This window comes from Sciurus vulgaris, assembly GCF_902686455.1.
Source record: "Sciurus vulgaris genome assembly, chromosome: 2".
NCBI lineage: Eukaryota > Metazoa > Chordata > Mammalia > Rodentia > Sciuridae > Sciurus > Sciurus vulgaris.
The window spans coordinates 1,693,419-1,711,876 of NC_136462.1; the positions used below are offsets into that span (position 1 = coordinate 1,693,419).

Genomic DNA, 18,458 nt, shown 5'->3' on the forward strand with positions numbered 1-18,458 from the left:
GGTTGGGGTGGCACCTGGCTGAGGGCCAGTCTCCTGCACTGGGGTCCCAGCAGGGGCAACCTCGGTGCTGAAGGTCAGTGGGTCTCATCTTAGTCAGACACGCCCAACACAGGTGTGTCCTCTCGCGGTGCTGGAGGCCAGGCCTCTGAGCCTGTGATGTCTGCAGCAGGGAGAGTGCACTCCGGGCCTCCCCTGGCTGGCCATCTCTCCCCGGGCGGGTCTCTGTTGGGCTTGGCCTTTTATGAAGATGCTGTCCTATGGGATCAGATCCCCCCGTCCAGCTGGCCTCACCTCAGCCGGAGGACATCGGCAGACTCCATTTCCAAGCACTCTCATTCTGAGGCCCAGGGACTTGGGACCTGGGCCTGTGCTCTGTAGGGCCAGCGCATCCCATGGACTCACGCATCCTGGGTCTCTCCTCCAGTGCTGTGGTAAAGGGGATCTGGCAGGGCTGTACTCAGAACCTCGGTGACAAGAAAGAACGGCCCAGAGAGACCCAAGAGTGGGCATGGGGAAGGCGATCAGGCCCTGGGTGTGGGTGCCTCTGAACTGGCCGGGAGGCTGCCAAGGGTCCTGCCAGGGAGCCCCGAAAGGAAGTGCGAGAGGTGTGGGTCCCCACTGTTAGAAGACCAGGAGGCAGGCTCCCTGGTGGAGGTGGGCAGAGGGGGTGCCAGGCCATGCCAGCTGGCTGGGCGCTGGGCTGGAGTCTGCAGATGTGCTCCAGTTGAGAAGAGGGGCACAGGGTCCAACCCAACAGCATCAGGATGTTGGCCCTGTCTGTCTCGTGGGGAGGGACGGGAGGTCATGGTGGAGGCCGGGGCCGGGGACAGGCCCCATCAGGGACCAGAGAGGGACCCTCTCGGCTGTCCACCCAGGACCTAGGCCCTGTGGACACTGCACTGGGACCTGCTGCTCTGCCCAGGGTCTGTGAGGAAGGTCCAGGCCCGGACTGCTCACAGCAGCAAAGCCCTGGGCAGGCAGCCAGCCACAGAGGATCAAGCCCTGCCAGCTCCTCGGGACCACACAGCATGCACAACCCCCACGTTCCTCCCTCCAGAACGGCCTTATGAGGTGGCCTGGGAGACTCGGCTGACCCCGGCCCCACCTGACTGGCCTGGATGGTGGGCAGTGGGAGGTGTCCCAGCAGGCCCAGGCCCCTGCACTGCATGGTCTCCCTAGAGCTGCAGCTGCTCCTCCATCACCCCACCTCTCCCCTGGGGGACTCCCCGCCATGCTCCAGTCCCAGCCCCTGCCACCACCCAGGGCCCAGACCCCCACGTCCCACCTCTCCTCCTTGGGCACATACTGCACTGGGCCACGGGCTGTGCCTTCTTCCCCGCTTGGGCCTGTCCATTCTCATCATTAGTGTGGCCCCTGAGTGCAGTTTCCCTGATCAGGGGACAGGAAGGGCCCTTCCCCAAGGTCTCCTGAGGACGAGTTCCACCATGACCTGCTTCCTGCTCTCCCACCCCCCTCGCACAACTAGCCATACTCCTGGCCAGACCTGAAGGTCGCTAACCATCATGCACCAGGGCCCAGTGCTGTGAGGGTGACCCCTGGGACACACACACACCAGTGCCCCCAACCAGGACAGGGAACCAGGCCAGGCCAGCGCCATAGCCTGCGTGCCCCGCCTCCGCCCTCCTGAGCTGCCAGCTCTCAGCATCCCTTCCCCTCCGCTCTGCCACTGCGTCCTGGGCCACCGGAGCCTTCAATGAGCTGGGGTTGGAAAGGGCCAGCCAGCCGCCCACCTGGACGTGAGCCCGTGTGGATGGGGCAGGGTGTGTGCCTGTGCGCAGGCCCCCTGCCTCCGTGGGCTGCATGTGAGCCCTGAGGGCAGACCACTCCCCCGTGCCTGGCATTGCCACCTCTGGTCACGCAGCTGCCCAGCCAGCAGATTTTAGAAAATGAGTCCTGTCCCCAGGTGGCCTCCAGAACCTGGGCCCAAGCCAGCCAGCGCCAGGCTCCGTATGTCCACTTCCCAGGGCCTCACCCTCGGGACAGGGAAGAGCTGCCGAGGCCACAGAAGGCCAGGCTGGGCCCAGCCATGCCCGCCACCTCCAGTCCTGGCTGCAGGCTCAAGGGCTGGCCTGCTGCATGGCTTCCTGAACGCTGGACCCTGGCAGGGACACCGTCCTCCTGCTGGGACCCACCTCGCCACACCCACCAGCCGGACCGAGCTGGTGAGGCAGCTGGGGCGGTCCTGCCTCTCCGCCCTCCCCCAGCTGCAAGGTGGCGGCGGCCATGCTGCCCTATGGAGAGCCTGGACTGCACCCCAGGCCAGACCTCCCTCGTCCCCCTGGCAGGGTCCCGGCCACCGTCCACAAGGGCCCTGGAGATCCCTCACCTGCCTCTCTGTGGGCCTCCTCCCAATGTCTTCCTGGGTTACTCCTCTCGGTTCTGGAGTCTCCCCGATGTGGGTCCCCTCTTCCCAGACAGGAGGTCACTACAAGGTCAGGAGGCCTGGGTCTGGGCAGCCTGCAGCAGCCAGCCTGGCACTTGCCAACACTGCATGACACAGCCAAGTCCACCAAGGCTGTCCACACCCGCCTCTCCACCCCGTGCCTCCTGGGCCCTGCTCCTCAGCCCCGGCCTGACCGCACGGTGTCCTGACACGTCTGCCCAAGTCCCACAGGGAAGCAGGCCCTCGCCCCTGCAGCCTCTGCTCTCGAACCCCACACGTCCCCTCCTCTCCTCCCACCCTGCCACCCTCACCCAGATGATCCTCCTCCCACCCACCCTTCCTTCCGCAGCCGAGGCGACCTCCCTGGACACCTGGATGGTTAGAAAGCAGAGGACGTGAGGTGGTTGCTGTGCCATGGAGGAAAACCACCACACAAACTCAGAACTCGGTCTTGCATAAAGCCACCAAGGACTCGAGCACTGGAGCAGCCCCGTGGGCCTCATTTCCAGAGGAGAAGAGACAGCAGCTGGTCCTGACACCCCACCCCGGGCACAGGGAGACAGAGGACTCCCGTCAGGGAGGAGGACACAAAGAGCTCAGCCAGAATCTTGACATCGACGTGGCTGGCAGGAGGGTGGGCAGCTCAGAGGCAGTCCAAATGCCAGGCTCGCCTCTGCCCACTGAGTGCCACACAGGGTCTCTGTGTGCTAGCCCGCTGAGGGAGCACAGCGGCAGGCCTCCAGCCTCGCAGAGGCCCTAGCCTCAGGACGGAGGGGTCTGACCCACCTCCCAGCACTGAGAGCCAGAAGCCAGCTGTGCTGCCCCAGCCGCAGCACAACTCAGCTCCACCTGGTGAGGAGAGGGGCCCACTCTGTAGGAAACGGACACCTCCATGCAGAGAGATGCCCAGCCCCACCTCCTGGCCCCTGCCTGTCCACCCAGCCTCCCAACCCCGCCAGACGCCGGCGGGTGGCCCAGCTCCAACCTGCTGGCCTTGCCCACCGTGAACACGCCTTGCTTCACACTGTCTGTAGTGTGTTTCTGGGTCCCGTGGTGCAAGGCCCCGCGGGCGGGGGGCAGGCTGCGAGGGCTCACACAGGTGGGCGGGGATGGAGGCCCTCTGTCCGAGGTCAGCGGGGGGAGGTGCCTTCCCGCTCCAAAGGCGCGTGCGCATGTGTACCTGTTCACCCTCAAACCCTGGCACACGCCCGCGTGCACACCAGGCAGGTGCCCGGGACACTGTGCGCACAGGCCTGCACAGGCACACTTGGTGACACACCAAGGCACGGTGGCTGGACAGGAGCGACTCCACACTCAGGGCCCCTGCCACAGTCTGTGCCCTCCTGCCACTGCCTTGGGCCACAGCCTGGCCCTCATCCCTCCTCTCCCCCCATCAGAAGGCGAGTAGCTGTACCTCCCGTGTCCGCAGCAGGCGGTGCAAGAGATCAACCCTGAAAGTGGCTCAGAGAGGATCCTGGAATCGGGCCGCTCTTGATGAATGTCACCTCTCCTGGCATCGCCGGCTGTGGACGGGATGCTCCTGTCCCCCAAATCCACGTTGAGACCTCACCTGCAGTGCGATGGTGCAGGGGCCTCTGGGAGGCGGCTGGTCAGGAGGGTGGGGCATTGCCGTGACCACAACACCCAAGACCAGCGTGGAGGAGGAAAAGCGTGTGGGGCCTCTGTCCATAGCGGCCAGCTGTACTGCTGGGGCGGAGGGGAGGCAGCTCATCCTGGGGGAAGGCCCAGGGAGGAAAGCTGCTCAGCTCACGGTGGGGTCAGGAGGCCGAGAGCGGGAGGCAGGGGTGGGACCCAAGCAGACGCACCCTTCCAGGGCACGCGCCCCTGCCCACAGCCTCCTCTGACCACCCAGTCAGTCCATTCAGACCAGGATGGACAGTCAGGTCACCACTCCCTCAATCCAGTCGCTTTTCCTCTGAATATTCCTGCAGAAACACTGGAGCTTAGGGGGAGCCACATCCCAACCCTAACAGGCCTCAGGATGGACCCAAACGTCCCGTGAGAGGCTCAGCCAGACCCCCACCCTCCCACCGCACGAGGGACGCAGCAGGAAGGTGCCGTCCACTAATGAGGAAGAGGTCCTCACCAAAGGGAACCCGCCACGCCTGGAGGCGGCCTCCCAGGCTCCACTGGCAGAACAGCAAGGAAGACGGTCCTGCTGTCTAGGAGCGCCCGGTCTCCGGGCTCAGCCGCATCCCACACAGACTAAGCTACCAGCGAGCATCTCCCAGCAGCACAGCAGAGAGCCTGGATGGAGGCTGGTGGCCTCCCGTCCTGCACCGAGGACCCAGAGCCCGGGAGGTCCACGTCAGCACTCAGGGCTTGGCCTCCCGTCCTGCACCGAGGACCCAGGGCCCGGGAGGTCCACGTCAGCACTCAGGGCTTGGCCTCCCATCCTGCACTGAGGACCCAGGGCCCGGGAGGTCCACGTCAGCACTCAGGGCTTGGCCTCCCATTGTGCACCAAGGACCCAGGGCCCAGGAGGTCCACGTCAGCACTCAGGGCTTGGCCTCCCGTCCTGCACCGAGGACCCAGGGCCCGGGAGGTCCACATCAGCACTCAGGGCTTGGCCTCCCATCCTGCACCGAGGACCCGGGGCCCGGGAGGTCCACATCAGCACCCAGGGCTTGGCCTCCCATTGTGCACCAAGGACCCAGGGCCCAGGAGGTCCACGTCAGCACTCAGGGCTTGGCCTCCCGTCCTGCACTGAGGACCCGGGGCCCGGGAGGTCCACATCAGCACTCAGGGCTTGGCCTCCCGTCCTGCACCGAGGACCCAGGGCCCGGGAGGTCATCGTCAGCACTCAGGGCTTGGCCTCCCATCCTGCACTGAGGACCCAGGGCCCGGGAGGTCCACGTCAGCACTCAGGGCTTGGCCTCCCGTCCTGCACCAAGGACCCAGGGCCCGGGAGGTCCACGTCAGCACTCAGGGCTTGGCCTCCCATCCTGCACCGAGGACCCAGGGCCCGGGAGGTCATCATCAGCACTCAGGGCTTGGCCTCCCGTCCTGCACCGAGGACCCAGGGCCCGGGAGGTCCACATCAGCACTCAGGCTCCCGTCGCTGCCCTTCCCGCTCGTGGCTGGAGGCAGGCACGAGGCTACATCAGGTGGCTGCCCGCCCCCTGGCCAGTCCATAGCCCTGGCTCCCAGGAGGTGACACCTGGTCTCCTCACTGGCTATCCTTCCCATGTCCCCTTGGTGGATGGGCCTGGCCTTGGCTCCCAGTGGCATCTGCTCAGTGTCAGTTCATATCTCTGCCCCTCGGTGTGGGCTCATGGTCCACATGCTGGCCTTGAGGTCAACAGCACATCCCCTGGTCAAGACACCCCACACCATGGCCCCTCAGTTGTCCTACTGACCCTAGAACCTGTGAGTCTGGAAGGGACTCTGCAGATGTGATTGAGTGAAGGGGCCTGAGATGGGTACCCAGGTGGCCCGACAAATGTGAAGTCACAAATGTCTTCACAGCAGGGGCTGAGGGGCCTGACTAGGGCGACAGGACACTCAAGCCAGAGGAGCCATGAGGCAGGGGGCACGCCAGGGAGCACCACCTGGGACTGGGAGAGGGTAAGGCCTGGACAGCTCCCAGGAGCCCAGGAGTGACCCTGGCAGCACCTGGGCATCCATCCCGTGAGTCTGCCCACACCAGCCCAGCCCCAGGGGACACACACTCAGAGGATGAGTGTCTGGAGTGAACTGTTGGCCCTTTCTCTCAGCTGCCCTGACAGCAGCTGCCCTGAGTCTCCCCACTAACAGTGCCAGCTCCCCAGGGGCTCAGACCCAGCCCAGTGGCCCCCCATTCATACCCTCTTCTCCATGCCCCAGGTCCCACAGGCTCTGCAGCTTGGCCCAAATCCACCGAAAGCTGCCTGCCCAGCTCGCCAGTCGCCTCGTCAGAGCCTTCATAGTGCGCTGGACAGTACAGCCACATTCTGGGGCCTCCCTGCCCACCACACCTCATCCCAGCAGCAGCAAGGGTCACGGGGCTACAGCACCAAGCCCAAGACACCTTCACATGTCACCAGAAGGCAGGTCCTGAGACCCAGGAGCCAGACAGCCAGCATTGACTCCTGCCTCCTGTCCAAGCACACATGCACATACTTGCACAAGTGCACATGCACACATGTGTGCACACAGGCACATGCACATGCACAGGCACATACACATGCACACATACATGCAGGCACAGGCACACACATGTGCACACAGGTACACACATGCACAGGCACACATGTGCACACATGCACGCACTTGCACATATGCACATGCACGCACGTGTGCACACGGGCATACATGTGCAGGCACACATGTGCATACATGCATGCATGTGCACACATGCACACACTTGTGCACAAGCACACGTGTGCACACAGGCACACATGCACACGCACTCATACACATGCATATGCACACATGTGTGCATGCATGCACACACATGCACACACATGAGTGCATAGGCACACGTGCACAGGCGCACACACATGCACACGTGCACACACATGCATGTTTGCAGCTTTCAAGCTGAGACAATGTGCAGGTACACCCCTGCCAACCAGGAGAGCTGGGTGCAGAAAGGAAGGGGCAACAGCCATGCTGGCCAGTAGGCAGCCCTGTAGCCTGAAGGCCAGGAGGGGCGGAATTGGCATCTGACCCAGTGGCCTCCAGAATGTCCTTGTGCGAGGAGCCCTCCTGGTGTGGTGTGGCTCCTCTAGCTTGCACTTGTCCAAAGCCCCCTCCACGGTCCCTGGATGGCTAGAGGGATGCCAGGCACCCGGGCCCTGACCCTCGGCCTGCCTAAAACCATGGCCACTGGACTAGTTCAGAGGGTCTGTATTTGAGCTTCCTTCTGTCCAGGAAACATACTCATAAAAATGCCCAAGACCGAGTGTCGTGGAGCACGCGGCCCTCACCCACACCCCCTTCTAGTGCCAGGGATCTTGGGTGCAGTCAGCACATGGGTCCACCATCCAGCTGTGCTGACTGGCCACCATCACCCACCTCGCCAGGAGGGCCAGGGAGCTGCTTCCAGAAGATCCCCCTTTCCATGCTGCACAGCAGTCAGCTGGCTCTGGCCCACAAGCCCTGTGCTGCAGACACGTGGCAGCCCAGTGCCCCAGACTGGGGCCATGTGCCTTTCCCGGCATGAGCCACAGGCCATAACTTTGCCTGCCAGGGGGCGAGGCCGTTGACACTCTTTGCATCCCCATGTCCACAGCCTGGCCTGCTGTGGTGCCCTGCCTGGGTGACCCCTCAGGCAGCACATCTGTTCCCAGTTCTGGTAACAGACAGGATGTGTGTGCCCTCCTACACCTCGTCCAGATTGCCTGGGGCCTGCTGAGTCACCACCGAGCCCTGGGGCCCCGCAGGCCCCCTGGCTTGCAGACTGAGTTCTCCAGGCCAGAAGTCAGGCCCTGATGTCCAGAGGAAGGGCCTCCCAGAGGCCTGAGGTCTCCATCAAGGGTCCATGTCCATGCTGGGGCTACGGCTGGGTCAGCACTGGTCAAGTTTATTCTGGAAGACATACAGACCTCAAAAGAGATTTGGGGGAATGAAAGAGAAAAAACATAATTTTTTATCTCCTTCCAAGGATCAATTCAGGGCCAGCAGTAGTGCAGACCAGCAATGAGATCAGATGGAATAACAGGAAAAGGAAACCTTCCCTTCCCATGAACATGCTGCCTAGAACAACGCAAAGGCCAGGAACTGTGGAAAGTAAGATGGGCAGACTCACCCGTGGGGAGAGAATGGGCCCTGCTTCAGAATCGAACCGCCATGAGTGACATGAACACTACAGGAGAGGCAGAGATCAGCATGTCCAACATCAAGAAATCTAGTGCAAGGTTCTCCTGAGGAAAGGCCAACACAGTGTGGATGGGTACAGACACGGTTATGGATACAGACACTGATGGATAGATCAAGAAAGAGTGGATAGATCACAAATGACATGGATACAGACAGAGAAAGAAAGGGTGGATAGCAGAGATGAAATGGATACAGACACAGATGGGTAGATCATGGATGGGTGGATAGATGATTTGATACAGAATCAGATAGATCATGGATGAGTAGATGACAGATGGCATGGATACAGATACAGAGGGATAGATCATGGATGGGTGGACAGATGACAGATGATATGGATACAGATGGAGATGGAAAGATCATGCATGGGTGGACATATGATAGAAAACACAGATACAGATACAGATAGATAGATACTGGCTGGGTGGACAGATGGCATGGATACAGATACAGAGGGATAGAAAGTGGACGGGTGGACAGATAACAGATGATACGGATATAGATGGAGATGGAAAGATCATGCATGGGTGGACATATGATAGAAGACACATATACAGATACAGATGGATAGATACTGGCTGGGTGGATAGATGGCATGGATACAGATACAGAGGGATAGAAAGTGGACGGGTGGACAGATGACAGATGATATGGACACAGATGGAGATGGAAAGATCATACATGGGTGGATGTACGATAGAAGACACAGATACAGACACAGACGGATAGATACTGGATGGGTGGACAGATGGCATGGATACAGATACAGAGGGATAGAAAGTGGATGGGTGGACAGATGACAGATGATATGGACACAGATGGATAGATCATGGTTTGGTGGACAGATGACAGATATCATGGATACAAATGCAGATGAATGGATGGTGTTTTAGTTGGCTTTTTGCTGCTGTCACTAAAGGACCAACAAGCACAATTGTGAAGGAGGAAAAGTTTATTTGAGGGCTCACAGTTTCAGAGGTCTTAGTCCATAGAAAGCCAGCTCCAGTCCTCGGGGGCTCCAGGTGAGGCAGAGCATCATGATGGAAGTGTGGCAGAGGGAAGCAGCTCACATGGTGATCAGGAGGCAGAGAGAGAGACTCCACTTGCCAGGTACAAATATATACCCCAAACCTACACCCAATTCCTACCTCCTCCAGCCACACCCTACCACTTTTGTTAATCCCTATCAGGGGATTATTTCGTTGATTTGGTTAAGACTTTTATAACCCAATAAACCTCTGAACTTCCTTGCACTGTCTCACAAGTGGGCTTTTGGGGGACACCTCACATCCAAATCATAACATGTGGATAAATCATAGATCATATGGATAAAGATACAGATGGATAGATCATGGATGGGTGGATAAATGATATATGACAGGAATAGAGATACACATGTATATATCATGAATGTGTGGACAGATAATAGATGAAATGGACACAGATAGAGATGGATAGATACTGGTGGGATGGATAGACGATAGATGAAAGGGATACAGACACAGATGGATATATCATAGATGGGTAGATAGATGACAGATAACATGACAGATACCAATGGATAGATCCTGGATGAGTGGATCAATGATATCTATACAGAATCAGTTGGTAGACCATGGATGGGCAGATAACAGTGATATGGATACAGATACAGATGGATAGATCATGTATTTGTAGGTAGATGACAGAAGATATGGATACAGAAACAGATCAATAGATCATGAATGGGTATAGAGATGATAGCTGACATGGATACAGATACATAGGATAGATGATGTATGAGTGGATAGATGATAGATGACATGGATACAGACACAGGTGGAGAGATCATGGATGAGTAGATAGGTGATAGATAACAGAAACAGATAGATCATGAATGTGTTGATAGATGAACAATTATTTGGATTCAAAATCAGAAAGTGTCATGTGTAGATGACTGGTGATATGCATACAGATACAAATGGATCAATCATGGATGGGTAGATAGACAATGCATAATACAGTTATAGATGATTGGATCTCTGATGAGTGGATAGATGAAAGAATATATGGACCCAGATACAGATACATATGGATGAGTGCACAGATGACAGAAATACAGATACAGATGGATGGATCATGGATGGTGGTATAGATGATAAATGATATGGATACAGATGCAGATGGATAGATCATGGATGGATAAATAGATGATACATGATATGGAAACATACAGATGGATATAACATGGATGGATAGATGATGGATGATATGGATAGAGATACACATTGATACATCATGGATAGGTAGATGATAGGTGATATGGATGCAGATACAGATTGATGGATAGATCATACAGATATAGATACAGATGGAAATTCATGGATGGGTAGATACATGATGAATGATATTGATAGAGATACAGATGGATAGATCATGGATGGATAGATAAATAGATAGATAGATAGATAGATAGATAGATAGATAGATAGATAGATAGATAGAAGATAGATGATATGGATACAAATACAGATGGGTATATCATGGATGTATGGGTAGATGCCAGATGATATGGATGCAGATATAGATGGACAGATCATAAATAGGTGGATAGATTACAGATAATATGGATACAGATAGAGATGGGTAGATCATTGATGGGTGGATAGATGATAGCTGACATGGATACAGATACTGAGGTAGTAACCATAGATGGGTGGATAGATGATAGATGGCATCGATATAGATACTTATGGTTGCTCATGAATGGGTGGATAGATGATAAATGACTGGATGCAGATACCAATGGATAGATCATGGATGGGTGGATAGATGATATAGATACAGCAGCAGATGGATAGATCATGGATGGTTAAATGACAGATGATATGGCTACACATACACATGGAGAGATCATGGATGGGTAGATAGATGACAGATGATATGGATACGGATGGAGATGGAAAGATCATGCATGGGTGGACATATGATAGAAGACACATATACAGATACAGATGGATAGATACTGGATGGGTGGACAGATGGCATGGATACAGATACAGAGGGATAGAAAGTGGACGGGTGGACACTTGACAGATGGCATAACACAGATACATATGGATGGGTCATGAATGGGTGGACAGTTGATAGATGATATGAATACAGATGCAGATGTATAGATCATGAATGGGTGGATAGATGACAGATGATATGGATGCAGATAGATAATATATGGGTAGGTGATAGATGATATGAATACAGATGAATAGATAGATCAGTAATGGTTGAATAGGTGATAGATGATATGAATACAGATATCAATGTAGGGATCATGGTTAGATTACATGGGTAGATGATAGATATATAGACACAAATGTATATAGACTAGGTAGATAGATTGTGGTTGGATCAATGAGAGATGGTATAGATGTGGATACAGATATAGATAGACAATATTATAGATTGATAATCTATAGTAATATGTGATATAGATCTTGATAGAGATAGACTAGATATATGATAGATATGTAGGTAGCTACTTAGGTAGGTAGGTGATATAGACATGTATGCAGATAGATTCAATACATAAATAGATGGAAGTCGATACAGACTATTTAGTATACATGTGGATATAAATAAAGATATTGATAGATGGACGTAGGTAGAATGCAGATGGAGACACATTGGGGAATCAGTGTGGGTGTGGAGACAGAGAGTTAGCATGGCTACTTTAACCTATGAACATCTAGGACTATAAGGAACATTCTAGTCAAATGACCACATTCCACTTTTTAGTCTGAATGAAGCCAGAGTTGGGGTGGTAGTTAATAACACACATGACTAACTACCAACTGCCATAACATCAGAGGGAAACCTCCTGTGGCTTTGGTGAGGAAACACAACAGGCATAAGGTTGGCCTTCTATTTCATTTTACTTTAAAAGCCTTTAACAATCTTACTTCTGTTTTGATTTTTTTTTCTTTCTGATTAACTCATGATGATTGTGCCTGGCGTGGGCACAGTGAGATAAGTCTCGATACAAAGTGTTCTGAGCAGATCAGGGTGACCAGTACTTCCAACTCCCTCCCAAGTTGTTCTGAGAAGATCAGAGTGATCAGCACTTCCAACTGCCTCCCATATCTTCGTGGTTGGAGCTTTCAAGCTGAGACAGAGAGCTGGCCCATGCAACTGTGGAGATGAAAGTCCAAGATCTGCAGAGCAGGCACCTGCACCCTTGAGTCACAGAGAAGAGCTGATGTTGGGACTGAGTCTGAGTTATTTGGAGGCAGAATCCCCTCTTCCTCAGGGCCTCAGTCTTTTAAGGCCTTCAACTGGCTGGACGAGGCCCAACACTGCTGTGGAGGATGGTCTGACTTATTCAAAGTCTGCTAATGGATATGTTCAGCACACCAAAACCTACCTTCCCTGCCTGGATTGGTGAATTAGTCAGGGTTCTCTAGAGGAACAGAATAAACAGGAAGTGTGATTATAAAAAGGGGATTTATTGGATTGATTTACATGACCAGAAGCTGAGTCCACAATGGTTGTCTGCAGGCTAGAGCTGGAGGAAGCAGCAGCTGCACAGTCCAAGAGGTGGAAGCCCCAGAACAAGAAGGATCAACAGTGCTACCCTAATCCGAGACCAAGGCTTCTGGAAACCACCTGGAGAATCATTGGCAGGTCCGCTTTGGAAGTGTAAAGAAGTGAGAATCTGATATCCTCAGATGATTGAAGAAGCAATCTAGAACCCGTTCAAGAAGAGCCGAGTTTGCGTCTGCATGTGCTCCCTTGTTCTTCCAGCTTTTATCCATCCAAGCCACCATCCTACTGGGCAGTGCTGCCCACGCTTAGGGAGGGTCTTCACTTTAGTTCACCATCCCACATGCCAGTCATCCCTAGACATGCCCTCACAGACACACCCAGAAGCCTCTTAATCACGGGCATCTCTTAATCCAGTCAAGTGGACAATTCAGATCACATTACAGTCCACCCCTTGTCTACCTGATATCCAAGTTACATCATACTTAATCTCCAAATCAACACAATAGCAGTTCATAATTCCACCTAATATAACTATCCTTCATACAGCTAAAAACATACTAGTTCTCTCCCCAGAATAGAAAACAGAAACATTACTGATGTTAAGTCAATCAGTACCACATTATGTGATGAATAGTAGCCGAGTAACAAACATTTCCTCTTGATGCATGTGTAAGTATGCACAAACATATTCTTAACCGACTAGGGAAGAAATATCCATGGCAATTATAATCCTCATTTCTGTAACTGGTCACATGGCCATAGTTGGTATTTATGACTACCTTCTTCTACTACCCATTCTGCATTCCCTCTACCTTCAGCAAGCACCTCAGCAGGTCTTGGCTCTTTACCTGGAGGTGTGACCCACACCTTCATTCCTGAAGGATCAGAGATATTTATCGTCTTACCTGGATTGGATTGTTGTAGTTTCCCATTTACTTGATAACAGGACAGAGTAATACCAAGAGACGTGCCAAGGGATCTCCTGCACTCCAGGAGTATGCTTCCTTTCCTCCACTGTGGAGAAACAGTCCAATGTCCCCTTGGTAATCTGGGTCAATCACCCCCACCAGCACCATAACTCCCTTAATAGCCTGTTGACACAGAGGCATGAGGAGCCCAAAGTGGCCAGGGGGAAGTCTTAACTTCCAGTTAAATGAAATCATGATTTTATCTCCTGGCTGACACATTCCTCCTTCTGGAACTAAGATGTCTAGTCCTGCAGAGCATAAGGTTTCAGGGACAGGAAGCAAAAACTTTCCTAGTGGGTCACTAGGGGTAATGATGAGTGGTACCATTCCTGTCCCCGCCCCTGATTCCTGGACCCGTGAATTCTAGCAAAAGGAGATTGTGGATGCTGATTCAGTACAGACAGTCTTCTGAAGAATCCTGCCCCAGCCCTGCAAGGTGTTGCCACCTAGCTGGCACTGTAACTGTATCTTCAGGAGTCCATTCCATTGTTCTTTCAAACCAGCTGCTTCAGGATGGTGAGGAACATGGTGAGGACAGTGAATCCCGTGATCATGAGTCCCCTGCCCCACTTCTCTGGCTATGAAGTGAGTTCCTTGGTCCAAAGCAGTGCTGTGTGGAATACGATGACTATGGATAAGGTGTTCTGTGAGCCCATGGGTGGTCATTTTGGCTGAAGCACTATGAGCAGGGAAGGCAAATCCATACCCAGAGTAAGTTTCTATTCCAGTAAGGACAAACCACTGCCCCTTCCATGATGGAAGTGGTCCAATATAATCAACCTGCCACCAGGTTGTGGCTGATCTCCCCAGGGAATGAGGCCATGCTTAGTGTCGGTCTCTGCTGCAGTGGCCGTAGCCAGATCATCCTTGGTGAGTGCAAGTCCATGCTGCTGAGCCCGTGCATAACCGCCATCCCTGCCACCATGACCACTTTGTTCATGAGCCCACTGGACAGGGAAAGAGGCTGACTGCTACCCAGAGATCAGGTCATCCTGTCTGATTATTAAAGTCCTCCTCTGCTGAGGTCACCTTTTGGTGGGCATTTACATGAGACACAAATATCTTCACGTCTTTTGCCCATTCGGAAAGGTTCGTCAACATACCTCTTTCCCAAATGTCCTTGTCACCAATTTCCCGATGACGTTCTTCCAGTTCCCTAACCAGCTAACCTAACCATTGGCCACGGTCCATGAGTCAGTGTACAATCACACATCTGGCCATTTTTCCTTCCAGGAAAAATGCACAACCAGATGCACTGCCCAAAATTCTGCCCATTGTGACAATTTCCCTTCAGCACTGTCCATCAGGGATGTTCCAGAAAGGGGCAGCAGTGCTGCAGCTGTCCACTTCCAGGTGGTACCTGCATATCGTGCAGAACCATCCATGAACCAGGCCCTAGCCTTCTCTTCCTCTGTTCATTGAGGCACACCCCATGAAGCCATAGGTTCATGCTGAGGGACAGAAGGCACTGCAGCTGGAGTAGGAACATGGGCATGTGGGTCACTTCTTCATGCAACCTACTTGTGCCTTTGGGTCCTGTCCATGCCTAATTGTGTATGTACCACTTCCACTTGATGATGAAATGCTGTTGTGCACATCCAACTGTATGACCTGGTGGGTCAGATAACACCCAGTTCATGATGGGCAGCTCAGGCCGCCTAGTAACCTGGTGGCCCACAGTTAAGCATTCAGGTTCCACTAAGGCCCAGTAGCAGGCCAAGAGCTGTTTCCAGAAGGGAGAGTAGTTGTCTGAAGATGATGGCAGGACCTTGCTCCAAAATCCCATGGCCTCCTCTGTGATTCACCCGTGGGGCCTGCCAAAGGCTCCAGACAGCGTCCCTATCTGCCGCTGACACTTCGAGTACCAGTGGGTCTGCCGGGCCACGTGGCCCAAGTGGCAGAGCAGCTGCACAGCAGCCGGGACCTGTTGCAGAGCCTTCTGTTCTGGAGTCCACTCAAAACAGGAAGCTTTTCTAGTCACTTGGCAGATGGGCCAAAGTAACACCCAAGTGAGGAACGTGCTGCCTCCAAAATCCAGATAGGCCCCCAGGCATTGTGCTTGTTTCTTATTTGTAGGAGCGGCCAGAGGCAACAGCTTATCCTTCACCTTAGAAGGAATATCTCTGCAGGTCCCACACCACTGGCCTCCTAGAAACTTCACTGAAGTTGAAGGCCCCTGAACGTTAGTGGGATTTATTTCCCATTCTCTGATACGCAAATGCTCCACTAGCAAGTTCAAAGTGGTTGCTACCTCCTGCCCAGTTGGTCCAGTCAACATAATGTCATCAATATAATGGACCAGTGCAATACCTTGTGGGAGAGAGAGACGATCAGGATCTCTGCGAACTGAGCCATGACCCCGTACTAGAGAGCTGACAGACCCCTGAGGAAGGACAGTGAAGGCACATTGCTGGCCTTGCCAGCTGAACGCAAATGGTTTCTGGTGGTCCTTATGCACCGGGATGGAGAGAAAAGCATTTGCCAAATCAATAGCCACACACAGGTACCAGGAGATGTTTTATCTGTTCAAGCAAAGAAAGCACATCTGTATAGCAGCTGCGACTGCAGTCACCACCTCATCAAGCTTACGATAATCAACCGCCATTCTTCAAGTCCCACCTGTCTTCTGCACAGGCCAAATAGAGTTAAATGGGGATGTTTGGGAACCCCCACCCCTGCATCCTTCAAGCCCTTGATGGTGGTCCTGGTCTGCGATCCCGCCAGGAATGCGGCATTGCTCTTGATTCACTGTTCTCCCAGGTACAGGCAGCTCCAGAGGCTTCCACCTGGCCTTTCCCACCATAATGGCCCTCACTCCGTGGGTTAGGGAACAAATGTACGGGTTTTGCCAAGTGCTAAGTATATCTATCCCGACTCTGCATTCCAGGACTGGGGGAATCACCACAGGATGCGTCCAGGGGCCCACTGGACCCCTTGTGAGTCAGACCTTGGCCAGAACTCCATTGGTCACCTGACCTCCATCAGCCCCTACTTTTACTGGAGGGCCACAGTGATGTTTCGGGCCTCTCAGAATCAGTGTCAGTTCAGAGCCTGTGACTCATAGTCCCCGAAAGTTCTGATCATTGCCTCTCCCCAGTGCACAGTTACCCTGGTAAAAGGCCGTAGGTCCCTTTGGGGAAGGGTGGGAGAAAGATCAACAGTACAGATTTCTGGTACTATGCCAGGGTCCCTCCTCAAGGGGACCTGGCCTCTCCTTCATTCAAGGGGTTCTGGATCTGAAAATTGCCTCAGATCCAGCAAGTGGTTGAGGGGCCGTGATTCTCTGCTGTTATGACCTAGGGCAGACTTTTGTACATTTGCCCTGGAATCCTTCTGCTTATATAAGTCAAGTAAGAATTTGGTGGGTTTCCCGTCTATTTGGCTTCTAGAAACACCATGATTAATTAACCAACGCCAGAGATCTACATGAGACAGAACATTGTGTCCATTTCTTCCCCTTTGGTGTGCATTACGGTACCTACGACCACCTGTCTTTGGAGGGCTGCCACGTGGCCTCTTCCTCCCTGAGATCTGGTCGTTCCCATCACACCTAAGTCTTCCGATTGACTGCAGCTCCCACAGTAAGCTCTGGCCTGCAGAGAGGAGCAGCGACAGAGCTCTTCAAGGATGATGGTGCTCCCTGCACAAACTGTTTCTTATGGTTTTGGTGAAGCTCACATCTTCTGGACGCCCCAAGTATGGAGGAGAAGGTCATACATGACAGATGCACCCCAGCGTCCCAATCTCTCTGAGCCTCTGAATTCCCTCATCCACAGTAAACCAAGGGACGTCAGGCCTTTCCAGCTCATTTACAGTGGGCCATCTTGGGACCCATACTTCAGCCAACCAGCCAAACTAGCTATTGGTGCCTTTTTTAACACTGTGAGCTATTACATTAAATCTAGAGTCTCTGCTTTATGGGCCAATATCAATAATTTCTGACCTAAGTTTATGTTCCTTCCACCATTATCCCACACCCTTAAAATCCATTCCCACACGTGTTCCCCAGACCTCTGCTTGTATGTATTAGAAAACTCAGGAAGCTCCTTTAGAGTGAGGCATACCTCCTCGTGGGCCACACTCTGCACCTCACCTCTAGGGACCTGCTTAGATGTGGATCTAGTTATAGACCTAGAGGCAAAAGTGGGTGGTGAGGAGGGTCCTGAGCAGGAGGACATCTTCATGCTGAGTATCTGAATCCCAGAAGGTTTTCAGTGTTTCCATAAGCGAACCAGGAGGGTGGAGAAGCCAATGCCACAGAGGGTGGGGGTAGGGGTGCCTCAGTCCTGGCGAAGGGCAGGGACTCAACAACTTCTGGCAAAACAAACCCATCAGAATATGGGAGTTCAATGTCCCCAGTCCCTCAGGCTCCTCCCAGACATCGCCACCCCAACTTGCAGGACCCCATTCTTTTCCAAACCTTGCTCTCACTTTAACTGCAGACACCTTCCAAGGCTGAGAATTAAGCTTTCAGGGTAATTCAGCCAATTGCAGGATGAGGGTTTGTGTTTGGTTCTCAGCAACCTCAGCCTATGACTCCAGGAGAGAAGAGTCTCCTGCAGAACACACATAGCAGCTTTCGGATCAACTATGCACATCTGCAGCTGGGAAACCAAATCTCTGAGCTCATCAGTCTCCTTTGTTACTCTGTCCAGTGAAGCCAGAAGCAGCCAACCAACATTATCATAGTTCTTAGTTTCCCAGAACTGTAAAGGTATCATGTAGAGAGTCACTAAATGCCT

The 18,458-nt window shown here is 53.4% G+C and overlaps 1 gene segment (V, D, J or C); it reads left to right on the forward strand.

Annotated features, from left to right (window-relative positions):
* Positions 1 to 18,458, forward strand: part of LOC306653293 (immunoglobulin alpha-2 heavy chain-like) — a 460,569-nt gene that overhangs the window by 349,932 nt on the left and 92,179 nt on the right.